This window comes from Capra hircus, chromosome 1, assembly GCF_001704415.2.
Source record: "Capra hircus breed San Clemente chromosome 1, ASM170441v1, whole genome shotgun sequence".
Taxonomy (NCBI): Eukaryota; Metazoa; Chordata; class Mammalia; order Artiodactyla; family Bovidae; genus Capra; species Capra hircus.
In genome coordinates this window covers 119074228-119100798 of record NC_030808.1, presented here as the reverse complement: position 1 = coordinate 119100798, position 26571 = coordinate 119074228, and the positions used below count along the sequence as shown (strand labels likewise).

The 26571-nt window shown below is 38.4% G+C and overlaps 1 protein-coding gene across 1 annotated transcript in view; it reads left to right on the top strand.

The window, feature by feature from the left end:
• Nucleotides 1-26571, top strand: part of AGTR1 (angiotensin II receptor type 1) — a 52749-nt gene that overhangs the window by 8792 nt on the left and 17386 nt on the right. The window contains exon 2 of the mRNA XM_018049126.1: nucleotides 2019-2100. The gene's annotated coding sequence lies outside the window, so the exon portion shown is untranslated. The remainder of the gene's footprint in view (nucleotides 1-2018; nucleotides 2101-26571) is intronic.

Genomic DNA, 26571 nt, shown 5'->3' with positions numbered 1-26571 from the left:
TTGAACCTGCGTCTCCTGAGTCTTCTGCATTGGCAGGCAAATTCTTTACCTCTGAGCCACCTGGAAAGCCCCCAAGGCCCACTAGGGGCTGATTATGTCAATTATCATATTTCAGTGCAATGAATAGAATACTAAATAGCTATCAAAATGAGTGAGATAGATTTGTGTATCTGATGTAGAAAGTTCTACAAGCCATATTACTGTTTTTTTTTTTAAAGGAAAGCAAAGTACAGAACATATAATGCATAAAATGAGAAGCCATGGATACACACATTTATATGCATGGGTCCACTTTTTTTTAAGTTCTAAAGGGTACATAAAAAACTATTACTAGTAAATATCTCTGGGAAGTAGATCTGGAGAGACAATTAGAGAATTAAGAGATGTGTACTTTTACTTTATACATTTCCATAACTAGGCACTTGTACCACATATATATATATTACTTCTATGAAAAGTTAAAACAGGAAAAAACTTTTAAGGAGATTTCTTTTCAAAATTATGGCACAATAACACTTGTAGAGTACATCATGAGAAACACTGGGCTGGAGGAAGCGCAAGCTGGAGTCAAGATTGCCGGGAGAAATATCAATGACCTCAGATATGCAGATGACACCACCCTTATGGCAGAAAGTGAACAGGAACTAAAAAGCCTCCTGATGAAAGTCAAAGAGGAGAGTGAAAAAGTTGGCTTAAAGCTCAACATTCAGAAAACTAACATCATGGCATCCAGTCCCATCACTTCATGGGAAATAGATGGGGAAACAGTGGAAACAATGGCTGACTTTATTTTGGGGGGCTCCAAAATCACTGTAGATGGTGACTGCAGCCATGAAATTAAAAGACGCTTACTCCTTGGAAGAAAAGTGATGACCAACCTAGACAGCATATTAAAAAGCAGAGACATTACTTTGCCAACAAAGGTCCATCCAGTCAAGGCTATGGTTTTTCCAGTGGTCACGTATGGATGTGAGAGTTGGACTGTAAAGAAAGCTGAGCACCGAAGAATGGATGCTTTTGAACTGTGGTGTTGGAGAAGACTCTTGAGAGTCCCTTGGATTACAAGGAGATCCAACCAGCCCTTCCTAAAGGAGATCAGTCCTAGGTGTTCATTGGAAGGACTGATGTTGAAGTTGAAACTCCAATCCTTTGGCCACGTGATGTGAAGAGCTGACTCATTTGAAAAGACCCTGATGCTGGGAAAGACTGAGGGCAGGAGGAGAAGGGGACGACAGAGGATGAGATGGTTGGAAGGCATCACTGACTCAATGGGCATGGGTTTGGGTGGACTCCGGGAGTTGGTGATGGACAGGGAGGGCTGGTGTGCTGCAGTTCATGGGGTCAAAAAGCGTTGGACACGACTGAGTGACTGAACTGAACTGAAGCTTTATATGAAAAGAATTATATATCACACTACCTACCATGTGTAAAACAGAATCACACTACCATGCTATAAAGCATAGGGAGCCCATCTCATTGCTCAGTGGTGACCTGGACGGGTCGGATGGAGGCAGGGGTGGTGAGCAGGAGGTCCAAGAGTGAGGGGGATATATGTATACATATAAATTCCTCACTCCATTGTACAGCAGAAACTAACACAATGTTGTATAGCAGTTATACTCTAATAATCATATATCAAAGTTTGTTAATTTACAAGTAAAAATCTAATCTATAAGGATGTTTCTTATATTTAGTAGTTATATCTACAGAAATGCCTTAGAAATTGCATTATTGTTGACCCAAAAACTCTTTTTCGCTTTCTCTAGCATTCATCTACAAGGGTATGAGGGAAGATGTTGACTATAATCAGGAAGAGGACGAGGTCCCTTGACAGACGGTCACCCAGTAGAGCCTAAGTCTGTATAAGGAAAAATATGTTCTTGATGTTGACAGATGGCTTCATTCCATTCAAAAACATTCTTAAGATGTAGTGTTAATGCTTATTTTATAAATTAGAAAATAAAAATCTGACCTTTTTCAGTGAATCACTTAATGTTTTTGGTTTTTTTTCCTTACAGATTGATGTATGATAAGCTGATCTAAAATGACAGGTTTTATCTGACTAAGTCATTGAAGCCATTCCAGAAGGTCTGCATCCAGGTAACTGGCTTACACCTATAACATTGTATCTGTTAGTAATTTTCTCTAATGTGTCAACCGTGAAGGTAGCACAAAAAGCCACACACACTATTGTCAGGTGACAGAAATAGAAGCTGTAGAAAAGAATGACATGCTGAGCCCATTCCTTCCAATATATAAAGAACACACATATTATTAATAATATGAATTTATTTTTTTAATTTTTTTTTTTGATGTGGACCATTTTTAAAGTCTTTATTGAATTTGTTACAAGATTGCTTCCATTTCATCGTTTGGGTTTTTGGCCCAAAGCATTTGGGATCTCTGCGCCCCAGCTAGGGATTAAGCCTATATCCTCTGCAATGGAAGGTGAAATCTTACACTGGACCACCAGTGAAGTCCCCCTAACATGATTTTAAGTGTAAACAATGTCAGAATTACCAAGATATTCATGTATTGATGATACACCATGTGAGAGATTTGCAACCCCTTGGCAGGGATCTCCTCGTGGTCATAGGTGACTGTTCTGAGCAGTGCTTTCTACGCGATGTAGGGCTTTAGGAGGGACAGGAGGGAAATGATCACGCTCTCTCATCAGCCACCAAATGGGCAACTGGTGCTCTGTGATCCCGAGATCTCACTTCTTGAGGCATATGTCTAAAGACTATAAACCCTGAAGCCACCTATTCACGTTCAGAAAACCCAAATGTCTCAGGGTTTCCTTCTTAGAAAAGTCTCCCTTACTCCAATAAGGTATAGGAAAAAGGTCTCTGAAACTGGGTACAGAGGTAGCCTTTAATGCCACAGCAGTTTAACCCCTGGTAGACCTAAGCCCTATGGAGTCACACAGCGGGGCATTCCACTCAGAACCTCACAGAGCAGCTAGGGGGGTGCTCTGTCTGTTCAACTCCTATCACACTGACTGTATGATATTTTTCATAAAAAGACTCCTTGATTTACCCAGCTAGCAGGATTTTTTTCTTCTAACATAAACTCAGCTCAAAGAACAAACTCTCAGCTTCCAAATTAACAGGGGAGACATTCTCTAGTTCCTCTAAGGAAAATGAAAAGAGTAGCTTGTCCCTTTCTGAATGTGTCACGGCTGGATTTTATTAAAGTAGAAGGTAGATAAGACAGGTGGTCGGTGGGCAGATATATGTTAGAGGTAACTAGTCTTTTTGATTGACAAGTAGGAAACACTTGCTGGAAGGCAGTCCACAGTGGTGTTAGAAAACTATTTAGGACTACTTTAATCTTAGAAGACAAAAATAGTAACGTTCTTCAGAGTTCTGCCACTGGAAATCTTTAGGGTTTTTTGTGTGTGTGTGTGAGATGTAGTTGAAATTTTGGAAGCTGGGCTATGCACATTTTCAGCAAAAATCCAGCTCTGGGAAAATATATTAAAATATATGTCCAAGTTAGGAAGACACCAAAACTAGAAGCTTTCTTTTACATCCTAAGAGTACTAAACAGAGGGAGCTCTTTACATATTCACCCCCTCAGGCTTAAAGTAGAAGAATCAGGATAATAATACAGGGGCGTTCCTCCTGGAAATGGTCCTTAGATTAGCCTCTGCTCCTGTATTTTGGAAGCCCCTAAGTTTCTGATTAACATTCATACATTTGTAGTAAAACTTTCCAAATAACTACGACATTTTGCTCACAAATAAGAAAACACTGAACAAAAACATCCCATACACTGTTAAACTTCTTCAGACCTTTAAGTTTCAGATGAATGAGCAAAAACATGCTTAATTCTAAGAAGTTATTTTCCACTGAAGAACTAACATCATACAATTCTTCCACTAACTAGCAACTTTGCCTTTGGAAGAATCTTCAAGCCCCGTCCCAACCCATGGTCATTATATTGAAATACAAAAAGTGTTTTCCAAGGGCCTTCTGAACTTTGTATTGTCACTTTAAAACTTTCATCAACTTACAACTACAGAACTTTGATCTTTTATCGATTTAAACCAGTAATGTGTAAACAGCATTTCAGAGCTTGTTTCATGTTGTAGAAACAAAAATACTTAGGCTGAAACCTACTTATGATAAATGGGAAAATATGGTTAATAGATATAAAAGAATAAAAATATTCAGGAGCTTAATATCTATGGTAATTATCTGCCCCGTGTAGCTGTTTACATTAATTATAAATGCAATTAAAAACTGAGTTCCTCCATGATACTAGCCACATTTCAAGTTCTCAATAGACACATGTAGTTTGCGGCTACTGTACTGAATAGCACAGATATAGAACATTTCTATCATTATGGAAAGTTCTACTTGACAGTGCTATCATAAAGAAATTATTAATAATGCAGTAGACTTTCATTGCTACTTGGTAAGAAAGTTTTGGGCTCTTTTATATGTCTTTTGAAATTTAAAAATATTTTTTAAATGCTAATTTTCTTAGCTGTAGGTTATCTGGTATATGGCTCTCACAAGCCCCTTTCCTCTTTCCTATTTAATTGCATATTAAGATATGTGGAATTAACTGTTTTACTTAAATATTTATTTAAATAATTTATGTATTCTTATAAAATTTTTAGAGATTTTTGTTTTTAGAGGTTTTTGTTTCCTTAAAAATTGTGAAAAATTGTACACATAGTTATGTTGACCTAATATATGGCTGTTGGCTTTTTTACTGAATCACTGACGTCTCCCAGTAAGCAAAACTAGAAAAGATGTAGGGTCATTTTTAAAGGCCAGTATTTTTTCTTTGTTCTTTATATTCTGTAAGATTTTATTTTTCCTACAATGATAGATGGGTCTCAATCATACCGATTTTACTAAAGCTTTATTTTTTTAAGCAACTGAAGAACCAAACAAAATAACTATTAGATCATTTATTTCTATTTCATTTATGGAAATGTGTATTATATTAATAGTCTCTGGATTTCCAACTTATTGTATAAAAAAGAATAATAGCTTGTTTATAATTTTAATTAATATAATCACCCCCTTTTATAGTGTATACTTAAACTTCTTATTCATCATTGTTCCTCTACTGTGATCCCATCATTTAATATCAGTTTCAATTATTTTCCAGTCACTTACATCTAGTAGTTCAATGAAATTTGGTTCCTGGACTAACGATTATATGTTACATAAGGCAAGAAATTAAAAGCAAATTTATCTTTGAGTCATTGAAGCATCAAGCATTTGAAATAGCTATATAACTAGCTATGAAAAAGACGTAACTACCCAGTCAATATTCCTTTACACATTTAATAGTATCATGTTCCAGTGAAAGCATAAATAATAGAGGTGTAGGCCCAGTTTTGAATTGTTAAATATGAATCCAAATCTTACCAATGAAAAAAAGGTAGAGTAAATGTTAGCTGTCTGTGGAGTTTTTTTTTTTAATAAACCAAAAAATAGCTTTTCTTTATAGAATAACAGGTTTACTGTAAATAACCTATTATCCATATAGTTTATTCACAGTAATAGTCATCCTAGGTTTAAATAATATAGCTAGATATGCACAGCATACAACTATATAGGAGATTCTAATTTAAACTGGTTCTATTAATATTTTTAATAATTAAAAGAGCTCAGAGAATTGGCCTCTTAATTTCATGGTCTGGTTTTGCTGGCAGGAAGCACTTTTCACCAGTACTAGAAGTGCTGTCATCCTCTCCCTTCAACTAGCTAGTCATTCCTTTTAAGACTCTGAAAATGATTTAGATATATGAGTCATTTTTTTTAATTCAGGGAACAGCTAAAATATCTCAGAAATGTAATAGTACAGTACAAACTTGGCAGATGATAACCAGTTATCTAGAATTAGGTCTTTGGCACCTTTCCAGATTTGAAACGAAATATTGGACTCTCCCAGGGCATCCCTGGGACAAGAGGAACAATGTCACATCGCAAGTCCAAAGTCCCATCGGAAGCAGCCTTCCTTCTCCTTTTACCCAGGCAAAGCCAAAATACTTCTGCACACAGCACTGGCCACCATAAAAAGCAAACAAAGCCACTGTAGATAAAACCAGACAGTGGATAAAGGCTATCTTTTGACCTAGTGTCTGAACCTTGACTCCTCAGTGATGCTTCAGGCCAAGGGGGAAGAACAGGATGGGCATTTTGCTGCCTCCTGGTCTGTCCAGGATATACTGTCCAGTCAGTATACAGAGCAAGAGGATAAAACAACTCAGTGTCTTACTTAATGCAAGGAAGGAAATCCTTTGGCACCTGCTTTGGCAGTGTAAAAGCAATGTTAATTCAAGTCATTGATGAGAACAGCTTCTTACGTGATACAGAAGGTTATTCTGTAACAGTAATGGCCCAGCCATGGTTTATTCAACTCTAAACCATTAATGCAAAGAAGGCAATGGCAACCCACTCCAGTACTCTTGCCTGGAAAATTCCATGGACAGAGGAGCCTGGTAGGCTGCGTCCATGGGGTCGCAAAGAGTCGTACGCGACTGAGCGACTTCACTTTCGTTTTTCACTTTCATGCATTGGAGAAGGAAATGGCAACCCATTCCAATGTTCTTGTCTGGAGAATCCCAGGGACAGCGGAACCTGGTGGTCTGCCGTCTATGGGGTCGCACAGAGTCGGACACGACTGAAGTGACTTAGCAGCAAACCATTAATGAACGCTCATCTTCATTTTATGTAGAACATATTTATCTACATATAACTGAACAAATAGGGAATGTTGAAAATGACCCTGTGAAAAGTACTGACCCACAATGCATCTGCTTGGTTTGGGGCAATTGAAATAGTATAGGCTCCCTCTGGATTTATGCTAGAATTTTGATTTAATTAGATTGGTGAATTAGACACATGGCATCTGAATTAAAGAGTGAGAAATACAATATGAACCAGTTCAGTGAAGAGAAATTTATACTATGAATAAAATAATACATGTCAAACGATTTAAAAATTGATTTTAGCTTCCTTTGTATGATAAATGTAACAGATCCCAATTTAACATCTTAAAATGAAGAGATCTATGCACAACCTATTTTGTGATTTTTATCTTCTGAGGAGGATGTTTTGTTATCTTTAACCTTCATTTTTAACCATTTTCTTCCTTTTTTTAGTTACTATGGTATAAACATCCACCAATCCATATTTATATGTACATATATATGTATTTTATATATATATAAAGATCTCAAGAGAAAATAATGCTTCAATCCTCCTCAACAATTCATTCTAACAATTAAGAACCCTTAAGCTAAATAGAATAATTCATTTCACAGGAAACTTCTTTTCAATATGTATAATTAGTTTTAGTTAACTTTATTAATGAAATGTCGCAAATCAATTAGGTTTGCAATAATCAGACGCTGAGGACCCAAGAGGGGCCATTTCCATCACAAGAGGGGAAGGTGACATGCAATTTAGTTGGGAAGCAAATGTAATTAGATTTTATCGTTGAATATTCCTGTCCTAAAGTGGAATCAGGCACATACCCAAGCCTGAGTGAATAGTTGGAAAGAGATAGAAAAAACAGTATGACTTAGAAATGTCTTCATGGTCCTATTGACCTTTAAAACCACAGGTAGACAGGTTCTCTTCTGACATGGCTATGCTTAATTTTTTTTTTTCAACTCTGAATGCCTTTAGGGAGAATAGTACATGAACTCAACTATTTGTCACAGGCCCTATCACTCCTTAATGATGCTTCACACCTATATTTAACTGTCTAAATCCTGATTGCATTTCAGCTTGCAACTATTGTGACCCAGAAGTTTATTGCTGAGCAGGTGTGGGGTAACCCTAAAGTTTCTTTCTTCTGACTTCAAAAATACGAAAATCAAAGAAATATCATGAGAGTAAAGTCTTCTGAATGAAAATTATATTAAACACAAGTTATTCCTATTTAGGGCTGCAGTTTACAACAGATTCTGCTGTTATTTACTCAATAAGTATTTTCTTTGAACACCTACATGCCAGTTACTATTCCCAACATGAAGGACAAAGTGGGAGCAAAGCAGACAAAAGTCCTGACCCTCACAGAACATTCCAGAGCATGTGGACAGGAAAAAAAAGTTAAAGTATAGAGTATGTTAGATGACATGAAGAATGGAAATAGAGTAAAGACGCAGTGAGGGAGAAGGGTGCAGTTCTAAAAGGAATTTAGGGAAAGCCTCCTTAGTAAGAACAAAGGAACTGTGTGGAGGAAGATGGATCTATGGAGAGAGCAGAGCAAGTGCAAAGGCCCTGAGGCAGCAATGCAATGGCATATTTAAGACACAGCAAACAGACCAGTATCCGTAAAGCAAAAATTGAAGGGTATCAACTGACAGACAGACTAGAGACATAATTTAGAATAGATGCTAGAAGAGGGGAATAAATGAACATTTTAAACTGAAAAGTTTTCATGACTGAAGCTGCTTTGAAATGTAGTGAAATATTTTCACAGGAGAGATTTTTGGAGAGAAGTCAGGTACATGATTCAATCCCGTGACTGGTTCAGTAGCCATCATCATCAGTGACTACTACTAGAACTCTAATCATTAAAAACCTGCAATTGATGTCAGTTCCTCCTGGACACCCACTGATACGTTTGGCGCCTTTGGTATACCTCAAGAATACTTTGCCTATCACTGACCTGCAATCCCATGTCTGTGGGACTGAAAATAAAACCCCCCATAACAGTGATTTAGTGGTGCATGGCATCACCATTAGATTATTGTTAGTGAAGGTTTTGCCTTCTGACATATACCGGTGAATTTAACAATTCCTGGGGCTACCACGGAATGCAAAATGATTTCATACACTGGGTATTCCACTTAAATTATTTTCTCTTCAAGTCCAAGGAAAAGAAAATTTGAAATAAAATGTTATGTTTGGGATTGTATACGTGGCATCCATCCACATATAACTGAAATAAAATAATTTAATGGAAAACCTCAAATTCTACCGTCTCTAAACACGTAAGACAGTCTGAATGAGAAGGAACGATTCTGACTTTGTATTATTTTTTAGTGGTGGTGTTTTCTCATAACCCTCATGCCTTTTTTCCTGTCCTGCTATTCTTCAAGATTTCCTAATGAGGATTAGAGAACAGGCATATTTAACAATCTGTATTTGCAGGCTGGAAACAAGAAAATGAAGACAAATAGTTTCTCTCCTGCTAATTTGATTTTCTGCAGCTCCTCTCTTACCAGCTTAGACAAAGGACTTAGTTACTATTTCTAGCCGATAGGGCCAAGGACCGAATCATCCGTGATGTCATGCTTCCCCCAAATAGGCCTGTGCCTTACAGGCCTCCTTTAGAGAAATGAGAAGTGATTATGGACAGAATGAGGGGGAACAATATGATTTCCTTTATTCTAGAAAAACAATACCCAATAGCTATAGTTCACAATGCTATAGTAAATATTTTTGTACATTTCTCCTGTGCATGAGGAGTTATAGGGCATGCAGTTTGAAGTGGAAAGGCAGATTTTATTTCCAAAGTGGTGGTGATAGAAGGAGGCTTCTGGAAACAAGGTTGTGCGAGTTGACAAAAGATAAGGGACTCAGTCCTTAAGTGTGACTGGCTCTCTAAATGAAATATAACTCCAGAAGAACTTCTGATATAATTCCAGGTCCCAGGGCTGCTGATGGTATAAACAATTATTTATAATGATATAGGAATTTATTTCCCAGGACCCCTCATATCATTGACATCTCATAAAATCAGCCCTTGCAAAAGAACTAGGACATTCTGGGAACATACAACATGCAACTTTAAATGAGGAGCTTTCCTTTTCTCACACAAAAACATGAAAGTTGGTTTGAATTGACACTGACTTGTCCAGGCGAGGGCCTGTGATTTCAGGAAGCGCATCTCTCTTTTGAAACTCAAGTGTGTCCTTGGAAATTGCTGCATAAAGGCCAAACTGCCAAAGTCTAGTCCTTCTCCTCTGAGTAAAACCTTTTAGTACTATGTCAGTAGTTGGTCTTTGCTCTCGCCAGTGGTTGTTGCAAAATACCTCAATGTTCACACTAAACCCAAATAGTATTGGGAAGACAAGTTGAGTTAAAATAATGCCTGAAATTTAATCAGCATTCTGTCCCTAATAAAAAGCTAGTTGGTCACAGCTTCCTTCAAATTCCTCTCCCACAGATTTTTCTCCTGAAAGGAGACACTATACAGTATTTTAGGCAAAACAAACTTATCTCAATCATGGGGGGTAAGGTAATATAAGGGTTGAAAATAGTATTTTAAGCATCACATTCTTTTCTTTCAATTCCCTGAGGTAGAACCTATCCTTAACTTCATCTTTTTAACTCCCTGCAAATAGTTTGTCTGTAGTTAGATCTTATTTCGGGGTAACATTATATCTTCTTAGTCTAGTAGAATTGCAAACTTAAGTCATCATCCTGAGCAGAAAAAAATAAGTGAGATTTATAAAGTGATCAAAATGGTACAATATTCTCACTCAAAAAAAATTAAAAATTCAAGAATAAATCATCTTTAAAACTCTCCCAAGTTTCATGGATGAAACCTTTTGGGAGATCCCTTTGGGAAGAGCCTGAAACTGTTTCATATACTGGGTCTTATTGCCTTCTCACAACACTTGAAAATAACTAGGATTATTGCTGTTGTCTTATATTACTGGGTTTTTTAATGCAGACACAAAAAGAATGCATTAGTTAACATCTTTAAAACTGGATGCTTACTTGGTCAGGCACTGGGTCAGTCACTTCATCTCCATTTTCTTACTTAATTCACAAAAACAAAGCTACAAGTTAGGTTTTCTCATTGACTTCAATTTTTCACAGTGAGTCTAAGGGGTCCATCATATCACTAACCAATACCAAGACAGGAACTGGCATCTGGGACTAACTCCAACATCCTAGTTTTCATTTCTCCCCCAGATGTAACTCATCAAATTGTCCGAAGCTTGAGATCTTCCTTTCTCTGTTTTTAATTAACTGCTACACTATTAGGATTTATAGATATATACATATATATACACAAGTGTATATATACACTTATATATATACACACACACAAGTGAGGGCTTCCAGGGGGCTCAGTGTAAAAAAAAAAAAAAAAAAAAACAACAACAACAACAACAAAAAAAAACCCGCCTGCCAATGCAGAAGACACAGGAGATGCAGGTTGGATCCCTGGGTGGGGAAGATCCCCTGGAGGAGGAGGGCATGGCAATCCACTCCAGTACTCTTGCCTGGAGAATCCCATGGACAGAGGAGCCTGGTGGGTTATAGTCCATAAGGTCACAAAGAGTCAGGCATGATTGAAGCAAATTAGCATTAGTACAAGTAAACACTGTGCTAATATGTAATTAATATATTTATACATTATTAGATGCAAGCATAAGCTAGCATAATTTTGAATAATAATAGAAGAGTCAGGAGGTCTGAGAGTAATGTTCAGGATTGGGTAAGGCAGATATTTTTCTGTCACATTTCAGTGAGAAAATTGTTAATTCATATGCCACCAGCCGTACGCAGAAATTCAACAGGAAATGAAAAACTTAACCACTTTAAATTATGTGGTCTGTAGTGTAACTTATTGCACTGTGAATTAGTTTCCTTCTGCTGTAGAACTGATCATTTGGATTACATAGTTACACAGTATGCTGCTGCTGCTGCTGCTAGGTCGCTTCAGTCGTGTCCGACTCTGTGCGACCCCATAGACAGCAGCCTACCTGGCTCCCCTGTCCCTGGGATGCTCCAGGCAAGAACACTGAAGTGGGTTGCCATTTCCTTCTCCAATGCATGAAAGTGAAAAGTGAAAGTGAAGTCGCTCAGTCATGTCCGACTCTTAGCGACCCCGTGGACTGCAGCCTACCAGGCTCCTCTGTCCATAGGATTTTCCAGGCAAGAGTACTGGAGTGGGGTGCCATTGCCTTCTCAGAAATACGCAGTATAAGACATTACAAAACTGTCCTTGAATCCTAGCTTTGAGATCTATAGAAAACACTAGGGAAATTGCCTGAGAATACATAGAAAACACTTTTTAAATGGATTAGGATAAGTTATTTTCCCCTCTGTTAAATATTAGCCTTTGAAATGAACCCAGCTGATCTGCTAAATAACACTTGCAAATTGTTGTGTTTTAATAAAGTGACAGACTGAGAGAGAAGCCACACAAGACCCGCTTATGCTTCTGGAGGCTTTCCAGGCCAGGAACATTATGCCATAATGCCTTTTAAGAAGGCAAGGCTTATAGCATTACACCTTGCCTGGCAACAAATGTACCCACTTACTCCAAATGCAGGAGTAATTAGAATCTATGAAAATCCAGCCTCTAAATCCCAAACCCTTGGTGCAATACAGACTCAGTAAATTATAGCTCCTTACCTCTGTAGTGTTTTATACCATTCCATTTAAGTGTGTGAATATATGAGCGTGTAGTGTTTTAGGAGGCCCACCCTATAATGCTATGGAAAGGTTTCATCACTATTAACTGGGTGTCCTGTAAACAGGACAGCTCATTTCTGATTTCTGGAAGGCTTAGTCAGTGCTGCTGCTGGCAGAAGGCAGGCCCAAAATGGGCTATGCTAGTGAAAAATCCCTGGCAAACATGGAACCCAGCGAAAACTTGGGAGACTCAACTTGCAGTCAAGACCGCTAGCTATATCATTAATATAGCTCCAACCAGGCTAGCCCAAGACTCATGCATTTGTTTATAAAACTGCAGCAAAGTCTTATAAATTAAGCGTGAAAGAGCATTAATTTTAGTCTAACATTGGGTCACCAAGAAAAGAAATTCTTATTTAAAAACCCTCATAAAGGTAGTAAAATTGGTGTTCTAAGAACTATCAGGGGGTGGGGTGCAGCTTGAACTATACTGAGAACTGAATTGCTTTGGAGAAGAAAACAAATGCTTTATATTTAAAATGAAGACAGAGATCTTAAAATATATTGGGGGAAAGCCTGTTTTCCAGAAAATAAACGTGTTCCCCGGATTTGTAACTGGCTGTGGATTCTGTGTTTCTGAGTATGGGGCATCCTTCTGAATGGAAGGGTTCCTACTAGCTTTTCTCCTTCATTTCCTAAAGTGTTGTGATTTTTATTCCCTGGCGTTATGTTTTTAGAAGATTTTAAATCTTAAAACACAGAAACAGGTGTTGAAATTGAGAACTGAAGGACAACCAATTGAGTATGATTTTTTTTTAATAGGTAATACAGACCTCTAGTGGTTGAACAGCTTGAAAACCTCTGCCAGGAAAGGAAATGGTACATCAAGTGCTTGCATGTTAAGAGGAAAGACAGTTGCTAGTTAAAACTACTCACGTTGCAAAATTCACATATTTCATACATATTGAAAAAAAGGTAATAATGTGTAGCAAGGAAAGATGGAGCACTTCCCATCCTTTTAGATGCTCTTAGTTCTCCCCAAACAAGCAAGGATCCTCCCATCAAAGTCCCACCAAGAAGTCCGAATCTATATTGTTTTTCTTCTGAAAGGTTAATATCCAATTCACTTGTTATAGGTATGGAGCTAGCAGATAGTAGCTTTATGTAAAATATATTTTATTTACCTTGGCACACAGTTTTGCCTCCGTGAGATTCTTCTTCCTCTAAACTCCAAGGGCTCCCTCTGAAAATGCAAGAGACTCACTCAGCCACTGCTGGTCTGTCCTTTCCCCAGTTCTCTCCACTAGGCTGGGGCTCAGTGATTGGGGTGGTTTTGTCTATATGAGGGGCTAACTATTGGGTCCCTGCACAGGCTTTGGTGATTACTAAATGTCTCTCTAGACCAGTCCATCTCCAACATGAATGAGTACATAAATCACCTGGAAAATCTTGCAAAATTCAGGTTCTGACTCAGTAGGTGGAGTGGGGCCTGAGACTGCTTTACTAGAAAGCTCCCAGGTGATGCTAATGCTGGCATTGCAGGACCACATGGGGAGCAGCAAGCATACTCTATAATATCTCTTATTTGTTTTAGTTAAACTTTGTGTTTTACTGATTTTTTTCATCTTTTTCTTCTTTTTACTTTATTAGCATCTCAAAATTTAATTTTTTACTTTATAAGACTTTTAAAGTTCTCTTTCATTCGACTATGTACAAATATTACTTGTTACTCAAGTAATGTAAAGTTGATCTTACATTTTAAGAATGGATTCAGTGTCATCTGTTTAGTTTGGTGAGTTCATGGTGATGGTGAGCACCTTGCTAGCACTTAAATTCATTAGGCATTCATTTGTAACTACCATTAAAAATCTGATTAGCCACACTTGGAGGGTGCGTGAGATCAAGTTTTGTACATGCCGAAAAACTACTAAGCATCCAAAGCAACATCCACATCATAAAATCAGGCAGAATAAAAAGCACAAGCTGAAACCATAAGAGTCAACGGATCAGAGTAAAATGTGGGAAAAAAATTTTCCAGATAAAATCCATCATCTAAATAAGTTCCTATCATACCATGTTGTCAACCTTAATTTTGAAATCCATAATTTTAGAACTTATGTCATGGAGTAGTCTTGAAACGCCTCTTGCAAACTTTTAACATCTAATTTCAAATCAAAAATAATATATTAACAGGCTGTAGTACAGAGGGAGTACATAAATTATCATTGCCCTGCATGAACAGTAATTTACAGGTTTGGCTCAGACAAGACTTAGATTAAATAATTAACTATGTACAGTACTTAACAGTATAAAAGTAATTAATCTAGCTGCTTCATACTGGTTCGGCCTAAATAAACATGCAGTTAAAAAAAGCCATATGATTTTATTATATTTCCACTCACATTCAGTTCAGTTCAGTTGCTCAATCGTGTCCGACTCTTTGCGACCCCATGGACTGCAGCATGCCAGGCTTCCCTGTCCATCACCATCTCCCAGAGCTTGCTCAAACTCCTGTCCATTGAGTCAGTGATGCCATCCAACCATCTCATCCTCTGTCGACCCCTTTTCCTCCTGCCTTCAATCTTTCCCAGCATCAGGGTCTTTTCAAATGAGTCAGTTATTCACATCAGGTGGCCAAAGTATTGGAGTTTCAGCTTCAGCATCAGTCCTTCCAGTGAATATTCAGGACTGATTTCCTTTAGGATTGACTGGTTGGATCTCCTTGCGGTCCAAGGGACTCTCAAGAGTCTTCTCCAACACCACAGTTCCAAAGAATCAATTTGGTGCTCAGCTTTCTTTATAGTCCAACTCTCACATCCACACATGACTACTGGAAAAATCATACCTTTGACTAGATGGACCTTTGTTGGCAAAGCAATATCTCTGCTTTTTAATATGCTGTCTAGGTTGGCCATAGATTTTCCTCCAAGAAGCAAGCGTCTTTTAATTTCATAGCTTCAGTCACCCTCAGCACTGATTTTGGAGCCCAATAAAATATAGTCTGTCACTGTTTCTATTGTTTCCCCATCTATTTGTCATAGAGTGATGGGACCAGATGCCATGATCTTAGTTTTCTGAATGTTGAGTTTTAAGCCAACTTTTTCACTGTCCTCTTTCACTTTCAACAAGAGGCTCTTTAGTTCTTCACTTTCTGCTGTGAGGGTGGTGTCATCTGCGTATGTGGGGTTATTGATATTTCTCCCAACAATCTTGATTCCAGCTTGTACTTCATCAGCCTGGGATTTTGCATGATGTACTCTGAATATAAGTTATATAAGCTGGGTGACAATATATAGCCTTGACCTACTCCTTTCCTAATTTGGAACCAGTCTACTATCCCATGTCCAGTTCTAACTGTTGCTTCTTGACCCACATACAGATTTCTCAGGAGGCAGGTAAGGTGGTTTGGTATTCCCCTTTCTTGAAGAATTTTCCAGTTTGTTGTGATTCAGAGTCGAAGGCTTTGGTGTAGTCAATAAAGCAGAAGTAGATGTTTTTCTGGAACTCTCTTGCTTTTTCAGTGACCCAACAGATGTTGGCAATTTGATCTCTAGTTCCTCTGCCTTTTCTAAATCCAGCTTGAACATCTGGAAGTTTACAGTTCATGTACTGTTGAAGCCTGGCTTGGAGAATTTTGAGTAGTCACTTATGTTACTACTTTAGTAAGTTGGAATTGTAATATTTCAGAAGAAAGATACCTTTCTTTTAAAAAAAAATGTTTATTTTCAAATGTTGATCCATTAACTGTAAGCTGAATGAACTCTATATGCTTATAATTTGGGGCAGTTGCTTATAATTTGCAACTAATAGTATTATGCGTTCTGCTTCACAGGAGTTTGGTGAATATGGTGATCTATTTCAAATGAAGGTGTAAATAAGAAAACTACTTTTTTAAACTATAAATCACATATACTCTATTGAGGTACTACAGTTATGTGGCAGGATAGCTTTGGCAAAGTGTTTCAGCTAAATTTACTTTTGCCCCATTGGTTCTGAGAGGAGTCAAGTTGCCTTTGGCCTGGAGACCCTTCATCAGCAAGTCCACAAGTTGAAGGATGGGGTTTTTAGTTGATATGTGGGCAACCAAAAAGGCACATATCTCTGTTCCAGCAAGAAAGGAGTGCTCAGGAGATCCTGTGAGGGTCACCCCACATGGGTCCTTTTCTAGAGTCCACCCTCAATGTATGGCTGCCCCTTTGCCTAATCTTATAGACTGTAACATGTTCTCCCCTATATGTTCTGCTATATGATTAGTCATTATATTTTTACCCTTATTTCATAAATAGACAAAGAAGAGGAGGCTACATAGTTCTTCCAAAATAAAACACACAAAAGGTAGGTCAAACTCAGGCCAAGATGGAGTGAGAGGGGTTTACTTTATCACCTAAAACAGCTACTGAAATATTATATAGTCATATAGATATATGGGCTTCCCTGGTGGCTCAGAGGTTAAAGCATCTGCCTCCAATGTGGGAGACCTGGGTTCGATCCCTGGGTCGGGAAGATCCCCTGGAGAAGGAAATGGCAATCCACTCCAGTATTCTTGCCTAGAGAATCCCATGGACGGAGAAGCCTAGTAGGTTACAGTCCACGGGGTCACAAAGAGTCGGACATGACTAAGCGACTTCACCTTCACCTTCATAGATATATACTTTATATATATGAAACAATGATTTTCAAGACAGTGGACATCAGCCATCAAAGGGCAGTATTCTCTGAGGGTGAGGAGACAAATGGAGTAAGCCCCAGATCACTGCCTGGAGAAAGTGCCAGGCCATAACTCAGAAAAGGATACTCCAGAAGGAGCTCCCAAGTCCCCCAGAGTTAAGGGGATGGAGCTGGTGTCCAGAGAGGCAAGGAGCTAGAGCTCACAGAGCAGAGTACCAGACACTGGACAGCCTTACAAAGAAAGAGCATGGAGATCTGAAAGGTCCCCTCTGTGCTGCAGTGCATGTGAATGAGTAATCTCCCGAAAGGATTAGAGGCAACAACCCCAGAGATGATACAGAACCAGAAATTCCCACTAGCCAGAGGGGCAGAACTCAAAACTCATGGGGCATCAGGTGGCATACTCAGAAGGGTTTTGTTTCAGGAATAGGAAAAAATTAGACTAAATGCTGCTCTAGGCTTCCCTTGTGGTTCAGATGGTAAAGAGTCTGCCTGCAATGCAGGAGACTCACATTCAATTCCTGGATTGAGAAGATTCCCTGGAGGAGGGCATGGAAATCCACTACAGTATTCTTGCCTGGAGAATCCCATGTACTGACGAGCCTGGCAGACTACAGTCCATGGGGTGGCAAAGAGTAGGACATGACTGAAAAGCAACTAACATACAAAAATGTTGCTCTGGTCCCATCTAACAAACAAGCTTAAAAGCCAGATCTGAAGGAATCAAACTACAATTTAACTGCTTCCCAGAACGTAGTTGGAGAATTTATGTAGGAATACAAGAACATCCAATATCCAACAAAGTAAAAACAAAGTTCACGGTGTTTAGTATCCATTCAAATGTTATCAGGCATGCAAAGAAGCATGAAAACAAAAATCCATAAAAAGAAAAAAAAGTCAATTAATAGAAACAGACCTAGTAATGACACAGACGATAAAATTCATTTACAAGGACATTGGATGACTATATAACTACATTCCATATGTTCAAGAAGCCGGAGGAATGTTTGAACATATTGAAGCAACATACACAATATTAAAAAGTCTGAAATAGAATTTCTGGAGCTGAAAACTCAAACTTTGTTTGACCACGTTCCTTCCACTGCCTGCACCATATTCTTGCCTGTATCATGAGTTTGATCCGAGCAGCCTAATACTTCATACTTGCTTAATACTGAAATTCCCAGGTGAATACTCCCTTTAAGAGGAGTTTACCGTCTGAAGACAACGGAATTCCTGAAGGGCTCCAGTTGGCCCTTTCCCATCTCACTTTGATTCCCTGCAGCCTGTCTCTGGCTCCTGAAGCAAATGGCACCACTGTCAGATGGACTGACACTCCACTGTAACACAGATATCTCAACAAAGTAGCAGCTAGCAGTCCTCAACATGGCATTTTCTGAATTCTAAGAGTTTACATTATTGGTCCACTATCTCCTATCTTGATTTTCTATCTCACTAGAAAACTCTACAGCTTGAAAAAGCATGAAATTTGTTCTCTTCACCCAAAATGAAATTAAAATGGAAGTTAGTACTTTTGTAGCTCTCCACTCTTCCCATCCAAGGCGCTGTGTATAAAATCACGAACTGTGTTCTTCCAGATCATGAAACAGTTAACCAAAATATACGTGTTGCCTTTTTACAGAATTCAGAATATGCTCATGAGAATTCAACTATTTCTCCAACCAAGCTAAAAAAACAAATTTACTTGTCTAAAAAGTTTTATTAGGACTAAGACTTCTCTGGTGGCTCAGAATCTGCCTGTGATGCAGGAGACCCTGGATTTGGAAGATCTCCTGGAGAAGGGAATGGCAACCCCTTCCAGGATTCTTGCCTGGAGAATCCCATGGACAGAGGAGCCTGGCGGGCTACAGTCCGTGGTGCTGCAAAGAGTTGAAGATGACTGAGTGACTAACATTTTCACTTTCATGATCCCAAGAAATGTATATGCTAGCCAAATGTTACTATTCATCAGACATACTCCATATTCCTCCAGTATTAATTATGTGTAAGTTCCTCAATGTACTCACCTTATCAATAGCACATATAGTCTCTCTAGGTACTTTTGTGTGTGTGTGTTCCTAAATCACAGTAAATGAATTTAGAAAATAGTGTCAGAAACACAAACGCAGCCTTGAAACACAAATATGTAGATAATTTCATGCTTGGAATATCACATTTCACTTCAAAAACATTTGACAAGGAAGTTTTCAAAAATAAATATCTTTCAGTACTTACTAAAAATATTTTAAAATTTAACCTCATCACCAATTATGTAACCAGGACCATTTGGTCCTTATGGCTCTATGAAATTACATCGGGTGCTTTCACTACTGACCATCTTTTGGGCACTAGATGATATTTTTGAATAAAAGTTAAAATAAAATGCAGTAACCAAATTTCACAGACTGTGTGCTATATTCACCTACATGGAGACATCACTTTAGTGAAATGCAACACAGCTCTAGAAAACATAACAGTATATTCTCCAAAATATAAAAAGGAAAAAGGAAAGATAAATTGCTATCAAGATCAAATAATCAAGGAGACACAGTCCTGGCTGCCATTCTGTACAAGTTCTCAGACTCTGCACCAGAGCAGTCTCATGAGAGTTGTTGCTGTTTAGTGCTTCTTTGTCCATAGGGTTCTCCAGGCAAGAAATCTGGAGTGGGTTGCCATTCCCTTCCCTAGGGCATCTTCCCGACCCAGGGATCAAAACTGAGTCTTCTGCATTGGCAGGCAGATTCTTTACCATTGAGCCACCAGGGCAGCCCTCTCATGAAAGCAGGGGTGGGTGATAACCTCTTCCCATCATATCTCTGATGGGTAGCAGGTGTCTTCCTGCTACCTGAAAATCCTGTCATGGGTTGTTGTTGCATGTGAAAATGGAATTTGGGGAGGGAGTTGTCTAATGGCGGTATACTTGAAGTATTTACTTATTATAAAAACACTGGAATGGGGGTCTTCAGCATGTCGCTGGGGCTTCAAATCTGGTTTCTTATTTGTAAATTTGGATCCTAAGTTGTCAACTGGCACTCCTAGAACTAAATTTGATCTGCTAAAGAGTTCTGTTTAGTTCCACACAGTGTTGCTTTTTTTTCCATTTACTTGAAATGTTGAAAACATTTCAAAATAAGATATTCCATCTAAAGTTTGAAATTTCCAGCTTGCCTTAAAAAAAAAAACTCAACCTGTATCTCCTCCAGTCACAACTGACACAATCAAGATTCTCCATCCCCACATCCTCTGAGAAAGGGGAAAGGTCCACCACCATGCCTGCTTCACCCATCTCTGTTACTCCCAGCGCCTATAAGTATTTAAACATGTGAACCCCAGAGCATGTAATTTCCAGGGCCCATTCCAGCAATAAAATGTTATAAATCTCTAATTCAAGTTGTTTCAATGAAAGCACAAGACGGTAGAGCATATAGATTATAGATTCAACTACATTATAGGTTAAAATAGACTTTCTTGGGAAGTCTGACAATGAAGACCCCATTTAGAATATAGTAATTGTGTATGTTTACAGGGATAAAGGGCAAACATACAGTTTATGGGTGGCCCACCTGGCAGGTATGGGATTTGATTGTATCACAAATGCTCCCCTCCTACTCTTTCACTGTGGCTTCTTCTTTGTCTTTGGATGTAGAATATCTTTCTTGGCATTATTTTTATTGATGGTTCTTTAGCAATTCGTTGTGATTTTGATGTTTTCATAAGAGGAGATAAGCTCAAGTCCTCCTACTCCACCATTGTGTCTCTGCTTTCCCTGGTGTTTCTAAGGGCATAGATATATATTCCTATATTTCTCTCAAGAAGAAAAGCAATAAATTTGACCCCTAAATTTACTCCTATAGCACAAATCTGTGACTTCCTGATCCACACTAAGATAAAGCTACACTCCAAACCTAAATCAAAAGTCCATAGTTACAGAATGACTTTTTATGTAGAGAACATCTTAATTTGCTGGTGTAACATGAACCATGTAATTTATCTAGAAAATGGCTTTAAGCTGATGGTTGGCATGCATATTACAATGCATACTGAAATAGACTGATTTCTAAACATATTTTCTCTGGATTAGAACCTCTTCATATCCAAAATTATTATCATATTATGTTATGTTCACAAAGTTCTAATGAACTTCACAAATCTGCCTGCTCTATTCTGAGTACAAAAATATTTAGCCTAATTTGTTTTTCCATTATTTTATACAGTAATAGAGTAATATCAGAAATGTTATTACCAGAAACAATATAACGTTTTATAATTATTAGACGGTGAATCTTGTGAAGTCATATTTAAAAAAAAACAATTACCACATGTTAAATCAGATAATTCAAGGAAGAGACTTATATGAATACTAGGGGAGCTATTGGCAAAGAAAGGTTTTTGTCTGAATTCTGCACTTTGAAGGAAATTTTTGCCTTATAATTAGGTATGATTCACCAACCAAAGGTCTATAGTGTGATATTTTTCCCCTCCCAGCTTAAAGTAAACTTAAAATTATCTGAACTTTAGATGTTTATTCTTTCACTTATTTTAGAAATGGATCCTTCCTGGATCTTTTCCATTGCTTTACTGAATAACAAGTGGTATCACCATACTGTACTGTACTGACAGAACTCTAACATTATTCCAATCTGTTTCTTGGCCATGTGTTAATAATGTGACAAATTACATACATATGTATAATTATATATATAAAGTATAATTTTATGGGGTAATTTACCTAGTATTTGATGGGGACATATGAATATATATTGAAAACATATAAAATGACAGTAATAATAGATAACATTTACTGAATGTTTAGCAGTCTCTCCCCCTCCAAGTTTCATTTAACCTTCATATTAACAGCAAATTTTTATCCTGTTTTAAAAGATGAGGAGACTAAGGCTCAAAGAGAATGAGTAAATTAACCAGTTACAAGATTAGTCAGAGCCTGAGCCAGGATCTTAACTGACCTTTGTGACTGCAAAGCCTATGGTTTGTTTTGCATATGCCTGCCAGCCAGCAGACACTGCTAACATTAATGTTCCCTTTTAAGATTCTCAGTGCTGAATATTTACTGCTTGATATAAGATTAGCTTTCCACTTCAGCCATATATTAAACTTGTTTTTATGTTATATAGTCTATTCATGTGAATGGGTTGTAACAAACTATCTTTTGAGGAAACTATTTTAAATATAGAATATCACAACGTTCCTACAAGGGAAGGTAGGAGTTTTATCATCTCATTCCCATTTATCAGAGCAAAGTCCAGTGACGGTTTAATGATTTGCCTAAGGTCTCAATTTCTAGAACAGCAAAGAAAAAGCCACGAAGTCCTCCATCTCTCAGTTCCAGGCTAGTGTTAGTTCTCAGTCCTTTTTCCCCTCTGCTAAACCCTGCAATCAGCTGATTTCTGCTCTTCAACTTCTTGAATTATGTCACTTTTTACTCAATGCTATTGGTTTTATATATTTATAAGATTCAGCATCAGCATTTACTGTATCTTTTACCTCCTAATTCTAAGTGTTTCCATCTGATCGCCTATCTTTGTTCTTTATGGTGTTTTGCTTTATTTCGGTTTTACCCCAATTATCCAGGAAAGGCTGCCTGCGTCTTTTGAAAGCTCTGATGTTCTCAATGAAAAGACCTTCTGAATGACCTTGCTTGTCTCCCATGGAGTTACGTATCACAACTTCAAATACCCCACTAAAATGTTACCCATTTGGCATCAGTATACAGAAAAGGCTGCATTCTGTGATAAGAAGTACAGTGGTGTTTTCCTAGTGAGAGAACAGACTTCTTAATGGGGAAAAGGAGAAGTATAATTTCCTCAGATTTAGCTGGTATTTCAAACATAATGGTGCTTTTCTTGCAGGACTAGTCTATAAGAAATTTGTAGGGAAAGTCCACAGGAACCAATGCAACAATTAAAATTTTGGTCATAGAATTCTATTAATATTGTTAATAGAGTTTCATTTAGAAAGTCTTTTTTCCAGAAATGTTCTTCAGCTACAAAAACAACTACTCATTGCCCTTATGGATCATAAAAAGCAGTTGGACAGAGGAGACACAGAACAGAGACTCAAACTAAGTAATTGAAACTCTGGTTCACAGACTTCAAGAGATTATTGTTTGTAACTAAGTATGTTTATCCTCTCTTACTTTACTTGATTTAATTCTGAGAGCCTTAATGACAGGCTACATTCAGTGCATTGATCCACAGAGAAAAAAAAAGTCTAATATCCAATCAAAGATTAAATTACATTCAAATATTGTAAAATCAGTTGGGACACTAATGATTCAGATTGACACAGAAGTTGCCTATGGCAGTGATGCCACCAGAGGGCAGGGTTTGACTTCCGGAATTGCTTCCCTCTAGAGGCAACTGGGGTTACTATAGGAACCATCAAATCCCTTGAAGACCCTATGATGAACCTAAGTTCAAATTCTCTCTTCCGTTGTTCTTGTACAGAATCCTAGAATTCTGGAAAATGCTCAAAGAGGATAATTTCTAGAAAGATCTGACATAACAGATATTTAGTCAGCTCACAGCTTTGGACCCTCTAATAAGAGTTGGACTGTGAAGAAAGCTGAGCGCCGAAGAATTGATGCTTTTGAACTGTGGTGTTGGAGAAGACTCTTGAGAGTCCCTTGGACTGCAAGGAGATCCAACCAGTCCATTCTGAAGGAGATCAGCCCTGGGATTTCTTTGGAAGGAATGATGCTGAAGCTGAAACTCCAGTACCTTGGCCACCTCATGCGAAGAGTTGACTCACTGGAAAAGACTCTGATGCTGGGAGGAACTGGGGGCAGGAGGAGAAGGGGACGACAGAGGAGAGATGGCTGAATGGCATCACTGACTCGACGGATGTGAGTTTGAGTGAACTCCAGGAGTTGGTGATGGACAGGGAGGCCTGGCATGCTGCAGTTCATGGGGTCGCAAGAGTTGGACATGACTGAGCGACTGAACTGAACTGAATAAGTATTCAACATAACCTTGAACATTTGAAGGCCACCTGACAGAATTTTATCTTTTGAGGAATCTCAAAAGTAGTTTCCCTGGGAAGATATAAATATAATACATGAAACAAAACCACCAATAAAATATACTGTATAATTAACTCATCCCATGAAAGATGCGAACTACAGATTATCAGGAATTGAAAAGGGAAAAGAAACGTCCAAACTAGAAAAGCTTCTCAACAACAGCACTATTGACATCTTCGACCAGACTGTGGGAGTCTGTCCTGTGCCTTGTAAGATGCTTAGCAATATCTTTGGTCTCTACTCTCTAGGTGCTATTAATACCCCCTTCTCTTGCTCACCCTGTTATGAGAACCAAAAATGTTTCCAGACATTGAGAAATGTCTCCAGAGGGCAAAATTACCCCTGATTAAGAAGCGCCAAACCAGAGTGTGAAGAGATGACTTTACCAAAACAAAAAGAACTGAGCCTTGAAACTTTAAAATGTCAAAAATATAAGGATCTGCTCTCTAAGCCTCAGTTTCTTCATCTCAAGAGCGGGAATAATGGTGCCTTCCCTCATAAGCCTTGTATTAGTTTGCCAGTTCTGCCACAACAAAATGACAACAGAAATTTATTTTCTCACAGTTTGGGAAGGTCAAGGTCAGAGTACCAGCAGGGCTGGTTTCTGGTGACACCTTTCTTTATCACTTGAAGACAGTCATCTTCTCACTGTGTTCACATGACTTCTCTGTGCAAGCGCATTCCTGTCTGGTGTGTCTCCCCCTTACAAGGACACCAGTCATACTGGATTAGGGCTCCAACCTCATGACCTCATTTAACCTTAATTACCTCTTCAAATGCCCTGTCTCCAAATATAGTCACATTGGAGATTCAGACTTCAACCTATGAATCTGGTGTGAGCATGTGCTCAGTTGCTCAGTTGTGTCTCACTCTTGGCAACCCCATGGACTGTAGCCACCAGGCTCCTCTGTCCATGGGATTCTCCAGGCAAGAATACTAGAGTGGATTGCCATTTCCTCCTCCAGGAGATCTTCCCAACCCAGGGACTAAACCCTGCATCTCTTGTGTCTCCTGCACTGGCAGGGAGATTCTTTACCACCGAGCCACCTGGGAAGCCCCATGAATTTGTTGTGAAGCAGGCAGAGACACAATTTCATTCAAAAGAGGACTCTTACAGAGATGAAAGAAAGTAGCACAATACTTGGAGAAGGAAACGGCAACCCACTCCAGTGTTCTTGCCTGGAGAATCCCAGGGACGGGGGAGCCCAGTGGGCTGCTGTCTACGGGGTCGCACAGAGTCGGACACGACTGAAGCGACCTAGCAGCGGCAGCACAATACTTGAAATACAGTAAGCATTCAATATCATAAACATTACTATTGTTAATGGTAAGCCACTAGTATTATAAGTCCTCTATGTGAATCAGATACCAGAGGAAACAAAGAGTAGAAAATGGTTATACGTTGAGTAACTTTGTCTGAACACTTGTGTGTCACTTTGTGCTGAAGTTACACAGTTGAAAGGTTTAAACAGATATTTTCCCCACTGACATATATAAGTATCTCAAACATGTGCTGGTTTCCTTTATGCAAAGGTCAAAGGGCAGTGGATTCAGCATCTCTAGCATCTGATGAGTAGTAAATGATCCAGAAATAAATGTTTAAGTGCTTTGGGAATTTTCTATGTGTAAAGAAATTCTATGTAAATATTTCTCCAAGAGGAGGCTTGAGAATGATAATTTACATTCACCCTCTTAATTTGATTTATAGGCTTCACCAGTCTTACAAGAGATAAGAACAAAAATAAATTAGGAAAGAAAGGGAATAAACAGTTTGAAACAGTCATGGTCTTCAGTTGGAACCAAATAACTGTGGAGATTTTGAAACTATGAAGGAACATGGGCCTTCTTCTGCCAAAAATATTTATTTATAAAAACTAGAGTGTGTTAGACATTTCTACCACACTGGCTTATCATACGAAATTTCTGCTGGCTCAAGTGAAACCATGCTGCCCCATATCCTACTGTAAGGTTTCCTCCTTAACCACGAGTGCTTTCCAATTGGAGGCTTGTAGCTTCGAGAAACAGAACAGAGTCAGCTTAGCTAGCTAGAAAAACAAGAGGAGAGGTTTTATATCTTATGAAAAAAGGGAAGCACTAACAGGATTGTTGTTACAGCAAGTTCAGTAAGAATGGAGTTGATGTTGACAGTTGCTGAGCTGAACAGCTTTATTGTTGGTAATAAAAGCAGAAATTGCTTGCTGAAGGTGAAGGCAAGAAAAGATAGGAATTGCTATGGCCAAGTTAAAAACAAGATGGTGGTCTCGGTGTGCCATAGAATGTTTGAGAACATTCACCTTATCCTTAAAGAGTTGCTGCTGGATGAGTCATGTGCAACCTCACTGCATAGCTTTTGTGTGCAAAAATGCTATTATTCCCCTTTACAAACCAAGGGATGCATTTATTCTATGTTTATAGGAGAAACAAACTATCCAAGGCAAAGAAGTACATTATCTTATGCAACTCTTGGAAAGAGTTCATTTTTTCCTCCTGCTCAGACTGCACACA